We start from the raw sequence: 6,272 nt of genomic DNA, 5'->3' as shown, positions 1-6,272 counted from the left end.
CCTAACCCTAACCCCTAACCCTAACCCCTAACCCTAACCCCTAACCCCTAACCCTAACCCAACCCTAACCCTAACCCCTAACCCCTAACTCTAACCCTAACCCAAACCCCTAACCCAACCCTAACCCTAACCCCTAACCCCTAGCCCTAACCCTAACCCAAACCCCTAACCCAACCCTAACCCTAACCCAAACCCCTAACCCAACCCTAACCCTAAGCCCTAACCCAAACCCCTAACCCAACCCTAATCCCTAATCCCTAAGCCTAACCTTAACCCCAACCAGAAGTGAGTCCACAGGAGAACTCAGCCCCGACACCCCCAGAGCCGCTGTGCTCAGACCCCTGCCCCTCACGGCTCTGTCCCCTCGAGGCCGCAGCTTTGTGACTTTCCATGTGAACCTTGACTATGTTTAGAAAACCGCAGAAGGCAGAATCCCTGTTGCTCATCCAGTGTGTCACAGGGTCGCCATGGGGTTGCCCTTGCCCTGCCCTTGGCCGGGTTGTCCAGGGTCCCTCGTCAGGGACACTTTAACATGCTCCGTGCATCATGCTGCCTTTGTCTGCTTCTGTCGTAGGAAAGGAGCTCCGGTTTGGGGCTCATCTAAGTGTGATCTCTCCTGGAAACGTCAACTGGCCGCTTATTATGCAGTCAGCCTCCAGGTGTCCAGACTCAGGCCTGAAACTTACTCTTTTTCTTTCAATTCTGAGCCTGTTTTCTCTTTAGCTGAGCTTTCCAGGGGCCAGGGGAGTTCACATTGAAATTCATTCAGGAGCCTGTTAACAGCTGTTGTTTCCGTTAGGGACGAGCAACAATACAATGTTCACTCGGAGAACAATAAATAACTCAAATACAGAAGGCCTGCTACCTCTTCACTCTGCCGAACACGAAGAATAAGACCAGGGAAGGCCCAGTTCCCCAAACCCTCATGGCCGAGCTAATTTACTACACGAGAATGAAATCTCTTGCTTGAGTTATAATTTCATTAAGGGAGCCCAATAATGTCCCAGAAAGAGTGTGAAGCTCAAATGATTTAGTCTCGAGCATCTCAAAATGAAATTACAATCTTCTAATAAAGCAGGGCTACCAGCCAGACACCCACAAAAACACACTAAAACAATTCAGAGCTCACCTTAGCCAAACTGTGAAATACTTAAACATTGTTTTCCATCCATCAGAGTTCTCGATTTCTAGGGTGGCCAGATTTGTCAAATAAAAATTCAAGACACCTGGTTAAGATTGAGTTTTGAATACACAACAGATACTTTTTTGTGTCTATACATCTCTAATATCATGTGGGACATACATACACTAAAAAAATTATTCATTGTTCATCTGAAATTCAAATTTAAGGCAAAGGACTTGAATAAGCATTTCTACAACGAAGATATACAAATGGCCATTAGCACATGAAAAGATATTCAACGTCATTCATCATTAGGGAAATGCAAATCAAAACTATAGTGAGACACCATCTCACACACATTAGGATGGCTGCTATCAAAAAAAACCTAGAAAGTAACAAGTGTTGGTGAGAATGTGGGGAAATTGGAACCCTTGTGCACTATTGGTGGGAATGTAAAATGGTTCAACCACTGTGAAACCCGCAACTCTGCTCTGGGTATAGACCCAAAAAGAACTGAAAGTAGAGACTCAAAGAGTTCTTTGTACACCCACATTCACAGCAGCATGATTCTCAATAGCCAAATGTGGAAGCAACCCAAGTGTCCACGGATGGAAGGATGGATGGATGGATAAAGAATGTGGTCTGTACACACAAGGGAATATTATTTGTCCTTAAAAATTCCCAGAAGGGAATTCTGACACAGGCTACAACACGGATGAACCTTGAAGACATTATACTAAACTCAATAAGCCGGCACAAAAAGACAAATGCTGTATGACCCACGTAGATGAGAAGTAGAAATTATAGACACAGAAAGGAGGATGGTGGTTCCCAGGGGCTGTGGGGTGGAGAGGGGGAGAGCTGTCTAGTGAAGACAGAGTTTCAGTTTGAGGAAATAAGAAAGCTCTGGACACAGATGTGGTGATGGTTACACAACAATACAAATGTACTTGATGTCACTGAACTACATGCTTAAAAAGGTGAAGATGGTACATTTTATGTTATGCATGTTTTACTATAATTTAAAAAATAAAAAAGAATTCAAATTTGACTGGACATCCTGTGGTTTTTCTGTGAACCCTATCCCTTCTTGCCCCATCCACTCCTCGGTGGATTTTGGATTTCACGGGCCGGCTTAAACCCAGCAGACAAACCAGGCAGGAAGCACCAAAGCTGCTGAGTCAGCCCACCTGAAGCTCCAGCTACCATCTCCTGCCACGATACTTCATGAAAGAGAAATGTTTAACCCTGAAGGTACATACCCTCTGACTGAGAAACAATTGTTCTTAAGAAAGGACCAGACCGAGTCTTTATTTATTTATTTATAAATTTTTGGCCGTAGCGCACGGCTTGCGGGATCTTCGTTCCCCGACCAGGGATCAAACCTGCACCCTTGGCAGCGAAAGTGCAGAGTCCTAACCACTGGACCGCCAGGGAATTCCCCCAGACCGAGTCTTTAGAAGGTCATTAGGAAAAAGGGTGAGGAATTACATTTTCTATTTAGAAAAATTCTAAAATAAATTATTTGCTGTCGATGACTTTTTCGGTAGTTGTTTCCTTGACATGTGCCTGTCAGTTTCATATCTACTTCTACTGGCTCCAGGTGAGCAGAGCCCCAGTAGCCAACTGGTTCTGGTCTTTGTGTTCCTCACGGTCACCTTTGAAAACCTGGTTTCATGCCGGTTACTTAAAGATGGAAAATAGAGGCCCTGCTTTTCTTTCTCGCAGCTCTGGTTTGGGTCCGCTGAAAGCAGCTGGTTAACAGGACTCCCAGCCTCTCACTGGAGAGTCAGAAGAAGGAGAGGGTCTTCCTGCAGGGAAAGCGGCTGGAAGGGCTGGGTGCTCCCTGCCGCACAGCTGTGTCTGTGGCTCTCAGCTCGGGCCCAGGGACCCTGTGAACCAGCTGGATGTTGGCCTGAGTGAGGTGCACTGACCTGGACTGGCCCCTGTGAGGAGAGCACCTGGGGTGGCCTCCAATCAGGGGTTGTTTCTAGGGAAGTTCTGGTCACCATCCATCATATTAACAGTGTTTTTAATGAATTACTTGGAATGATCCAGGGCATTTGTGTTATAAACCTCATTGCTCACTGCAAAATAAGTGGCTCTGGCCCAAGTTGATGTGATTTCATATATTTCTGGAGCACATGGAGAAGCATTTTCAGGGGCAGAAGCCGTTTCCTGGAAATGGAGGTGATCCCATTGGTTGACAATATTGATAATGAAGAACAAACACAATTTGGTAATGATATAAAGATAGAAGAATGGAACAATATGGGGGGTTCAGAAATGGAATCACACCTGTGTGATCAACCGATTTTCAACAAAGATCTCAAAGTCATACACTGAGGTGAAAGAAAGTCTTTTTAACAAACAGTGCTGAAAACCTGTACACCATCTTGGAAAAAAGTGAATTCTGAGCTCTATCTTGTATCATAATGAAAATGTTCACTAAATGGATCATAAAATCTAATACTATGAAACTCCTAGAAGAAAATATAGGAGATTACTTTCATGGTCTCCGTGTTGGCAGATTTCTTAGACATAGAAAGCACCAATCATAAAAGAAAATATAATTTTGATCAAAATTAAAAATTTCAGCTCAATGAAATACACTGTTAAGCAAACTAAAAGCAAGCCACAGATTGGGATAATATATTTACAATCAGGACAACTGATTTTTATCCAGAATAAAAGAAGAACTCTTATAACGTAATAAGAAAGGACAACAAATTCAAATTAAAAATATGGGCAAAATACTTGAACAGAAACTTGACAAAGGAAAATATTCACATAGCCAATAAACACATCTCCAAGCACTCAACAGTGGTACACATTAAGGAAATGCAAACTAAAACCATAGAGAGATATCAACACACACTCTTGAACGGCTGGGACTAAAGGTAAACTGTAGGTGCAGTCAGGCCCCCTTATCGGGACGTGGGTTTATCTTTTTTCTTTTTTGCTTACTTTATAGATTTGGAAGCTCCAATGTATTTAAAAGGCTTTAAGAAGACTCTCAAAGATAAGGCTCTTTGGAGCGGTCCTCGGACTCACGTCCAGACAGCCGTACATATGGAAACAGAGGGAGCAAGAACCCACGTGAGCGGGATGCGGGCCACGGAAGGTTGCAAGCATCAGGCCCCGCCACACGCCCCGCAGCTGCGGAGACTCAGTTTACCCACGAGGAGCCGGAAAATGTCGACGTTTTGGAGCCTGCTTTTGTGAAAGCCGTGTTTGCTTTCACAGACTGTTGTGTTTATCAACAATTTATGAAACAGTTTTTACCAAGTAAGATGAAAATTTAAAAAATGTCTTGTGGCACGAGCCCATGTCAGTTACCTAGAAAATCCGTCCATGGGAAATAACATGTTTGCTGGAAATTTTAATAAAAACCGTAATTGCTAAAATACCTAGGGATTTGATCTTCTACTGCAAAGCACTAAATAGTTCATAGGTTATTTTTTAAAAATTAGATCAATCACGCACTTGGGTTCTGCCCTATTTCAACCGTTTGGAGTGAGCTTTTGTGCTTGTGTCCTCTGCGTCTGTGGGCCAGGCGCTGCCCCGTCCAGCCCAGCTCAGCTGCGAAACAGAAAGAAGGTGACAGTTGGAAGCCGCCGAGCGCGGTCAGTACCTTTGGGCTACAAACCACAGCCTCCTTTACACGTTCCCTTCTTATGTTTTCCTTTTGCCAAAACGCACTCTGACAGATGGCCCCCCTCAGACTTGACCCACTTTCCTCCCTGACTGTATCTTCTCCCCCAACACAGGTATGTCTTGAACGGATGCCGCTTCTATCCAAACACAAACGCAAATCAGCCTGAACAGGTGGGTGACCTCGGGAAGTAAGAAAATAATTAACCTCCATGCAGGTAGGAGAAAGGAATAATGTTTTGGAGGAAAGGCAAAGATATTTTCTCGCAGATTTTCAGGAATGTGTATTTTAAGAGGCCATTTTCAAGCTGCCATCTATGAACAAGGGGATTCAGGCGAAGAAAGACTCTGGGTCTGCCCCGAGTTCTGTAACACAAGAGGGTCTGCTTCTCACAAGGAGTGAGGCTCTTCTGGAAACTCCCAGGTGCATAAAACTCATGCTTTTGGTCTTGAAACAGGCAGCCAGCCTGTGTCTGTTCCTCGTTCTTTGTATGGGCTGAACTGTGTCCTCCCCCAAAATTCACGTTAAGTCCTGACCCCCAGGACCTCAGAATGTGACTGCATTTGGAGATGGGGTCTTTAAAGAGGCGATTAAGATTAAATGATGTCTTCAGGGTAGATCGTAATCCCATGTGACTTCAAAGAAGAGGTGAGGACCCAGACACTCGTGGAGGGACCACCACATGAGGACACGGGGAGAAGGCGGCGTCCACACCCAGGGGAGAGGCCTCAGAGGAACCAGCCCTGCCCACACCTGGATCTCAGACTGCCAGCCTCCAGAACTATGAGAAATAAATGTCTGTTGTTTAAACCTGTGTCTGTGGTCCTTTGTCATGGCAGCCCGAGCACACTAATATATTCACTCAACAAATCTTCATCGAATGCAAATTAGTTGTACCCCTAACCAATAATTTCACACTCTAATGCTAGGAAGGAAGGGTGCTCAGGGACTTGGCCTGTCCAGGGGCACCTGGGAGGTCGGTTGGGGGTCGGGCATCTTGCAGGAGGTGACCCGATAGCTAATAATACCGCCCACCCCTTACTGCGCACAGGAGGCCTGGCTCCAGAGCTAAGCGTACTTCCACTGAAAGGTGAGTCTGGGATGACCCAAGTCAGGGGAGGGGAAGGCCAGGCTGGCAGAGGGGCTACCTTTGCAGCTCTGTCTGGGTGCATACTCACCACCATGGGCCTGGAGTCTTGATTCTGAACAGGGGGCCCCAGGGGGCTGGAGGGCAGCAAACATAAACCTTCTGGATTGTGAGGGGTGAGTGGGAGGGATGGTGGGAGAGGGGAGAGTGGGGGAGAGGGAGAGAGAGAAAGGGAGGGAGGGAAGAAGAAGGAGGGGGAGAGAAAACTCTCATCCAAGATGGGTCTGAGGCCCAGACACGGTCCCCAGCATCACCCCGCACTTGCCCCCGGGAGACCCGACATCTGGAAACTGTTGCTGAGGGGACACGGGGGCCAGTCAAAATATCCGGTGGACACACCTCGACTT

General features: G+C 46.0%; 1 protein-coding gene across 1 annotated transcript in view; it reads right to left on the bottom strand.

The window, feature by feature from the left end:
- Window positions 1-6,272, bottom strand: part of ADARB2 (adenosine deaminase RNA specific B2 (inactive)) — a 364,323-nt gene that overhangs the window by 106,088 nt on the left and 251,963 nt on the right. The gene's annotated exons all lie outside the window — the stretch shown is intronic.

Source organism: Aethalodelphis obliquidens, unplaced genomic scaffold (genome assembly GCF_003676395.1).
Source record: "Aethalodelphis obliquidens isolate GAN/ISIS:26980383/991018 unplaced genomic scaffold, ASM367639v1 scaffold65, whole genome shotgun sequence".
Lineage (NCBI taxonomy): Eukaryota > Metazoa > Chordata > Mammalia > Artiodactyla > Delphinidae > Aethalodelphis > Aethalodelphis obliquidens.
This window is presented reverse-complemented; position numbering and strand designations above follow the sequence as displayed.